General features: G+C 29.2%; 1 long non-coding RNA gene across 1 annotated transcript; it reads left to right on the top strand.

Moving 5' to 3' along the window:
* The first annotated feature begins 303 nt into the window (after positions 1-303).
* On the top strand, positions 304-2029 carry LOC134258195 (uncharacterized). The gene is made up of 3 exons (XR_009990111.1): positions 304-556; positions 1013-1070; positions 1673-2029. It is a non-coding gene; the product is annotated as an uncharacterized LOC134258195 (long non-coding RNA).
* The last annotated feature ends 391 nt before the right edge of the window (positions 2030-2420 follow it).

A 2420-nucleotide genomic window follows, 5' to 3' on the forward strand; every position in this document is an offset into this window, starting at 1 on the left:
AAATTTCTAATTGTAACATCCATACAGAATGGATACAGTGCTGCTATCCCACAAGTTGACATGGGATGGGATCGGATGGGATTCAGGATTGAGGATTCATGATAGAAACATATAGAAGTTAATCCAATCCTATCCTATCCTATCCTATCCTAGATCCTACAGCCAATCGGATTCGAGCAAAGGTTCATTCTTATTTCAGAATAAATAACAAAAACGAAATATGATATAAAATGTTTACAAAAGAAGAAAATATAAAATTTCAATAGAAAATAAAACATTCTTTTCTCTAAACACAGATTTACATTATAAACTTCGAGTAACACGGCGTACGATCTAACCGTGAACGATCACCGGAAGAATTTGGGAATGTAAACAACGAAGAGTCCAGGCATCGAAAGACCGTATTTCTTCAGCTTGTTTGGATTATTTAACCGATTCTTACTTGTGTAAAAGTGTAATAACATGTTTTCTGTTAAATATGCTCTGTTTGTTTGGATAATTCCACAGGAACCGTCAACAGCGGACTTGAATAGAATTAGATGATGTTCGAGATCATGTAAGTATATGTGTGCATTTTTATACATATTTATCCCTTCAAACAATGTTCTAATGTCTCAAACTATAAACATTTTATACTATTTAATATAAACAAAAATTGGGTGCGGAAAAAAAGTAGTGTAGACAGAAGGGGGATAAATATTTACAAATACTCTGTCATATGATTCAATCAGCTATCAATGAGCTCTAAGACTAAAACAATCATATATATTATGCCTTAATCAGGTTGTTACTCTTATCATTTCCCTAATAAGTTCAGAAAATAGTTTCTTTCATTTCAGTGTAATTAATAATAAATGAATGTAGAATCATCATGACCATTTCTAATGCTACCAGGCTACTGCTTAAATGTTTAATGAGTTCACTCAGCAGTGCACTTACATAATGTACATGTATGTATAATGTATTGTGAGTTATGAAACATAAGTTAATCTTTTAATATTCATCATTACAGAGAATGGATTTGCCTGCACTCATGCGTCATCACTGTATAAAGGATTTTAATCTAAAAAGTATGTATGATTTTATTTCTATCATGTATTTTTACATGGTCATTAAAATTCATGAACATCATTATCTGAGTTGAGGTGACATGTCTGCAGTTTCTCGGAACAAATGATTTTCCTCTTTCAAAAATCTTAAAAGTAAAACTGAAAGAAATGTTGAATTTTTCTGGTCATCATGTTGTTATTACATAGATATTTTCTTCTTCTTTTTCATATTCAAATTTCATGACCAAAAAAAGAAAACCAAGAAAAAACATCAGATAGATAAATACAAGCAGAAAATGGAGAAACGTCACCAAAACAAATGTATTCGTACTTGTTAGCAAGTTGACAAGATAAAATGAATTATAATGTACAAGTAAATTATGTTAAATAAGATTTTTTTTTTAATTTTATATGAATGAGGTTGCAGTATCTGATTTTATTTTTCATGATTTCTATATGCATTACTTTTGGAATAGAAAAAGGTGAAATTAAAGCCAATTGTACATGAAATGTTAAAGGTAATCACAATCAAAAACATTTTAAATGTGTATGAAATGTGTATGACAAATTTTACAATCTACATGTCTATAATTATTTTTTTTTTTTTTTTTTTTTTTTTTCAGGAAACCCTGTACATTTGCAGCTGTACAGAATGCAGTTCACTCCATATGCTGAGAGTAAATGATGAAAGATGTTCAAACCAGTGTCAAAGAGTCCTAAGTCTGAAATCATGGTGCTTTTATTAAGGAGATCAGTGTTTGTTTTCTGTGCATTGTTGACATTTGTGGAACTGTTGTGTTTATGACCATCTATCTGACAATAACTGTGACATTTGAATTTCAATTTGAGTGTCGGATAAGAAAGCCAAATTATATGCATGTAAAACATTATACAACTGTTATAAAAACATTGATAAACTTAAATTTTAACAAATTTCATGTACATGTATCTCTGATCTTTGCATTGAAATTCATAAATGCTGTACATTGATACTTTTAATGACTTTGTCTCATTGCAATGGCATATTCAATTGTTAAATATTGTTGAGGAATCACCTTGAATAAAAATATTGTGAAATTGATAAAAGTATTTTTCCTCATTTAAACACTGAAAATTTTAAGATTAAATGTCAAGGTCAAATACAAGGTTTACTCAAGAATGTTTTATAAATGCTGTAAATATTGTGAATTCTTATGCATATTTTATAAGATCTAAGGAACATGTGTGGGACATTTTAATATTTCTCAATCAGACACTGATTTACATTCAAGATCAAATGCCAAGGTCAAATACAAACTTGCTTTACTCATTGACAAGAATGAGTTATAAATACTGTAAGTTTTTAATTTCTCATGCATGTTTTATAAGATA

Source organism: Saccostrea cucullata, unplaced genomic scaffold (genome assembly GCF_032062105.1).
Source record: "Saccostrea cucullata isolate Sc308-1 unplaced genomic scaffold, CSIRO_AGI_Scuc_v1 ctg16065, whole genome shotgun sequence".
Classification (NCBI taxonomy): domain Eukaryota; kingdom Metazoa; phylum Mollusca; class Bivalvia; order Ostreida; family Ostreidae; genus Saccostrea; species Saccostrea cuccullata.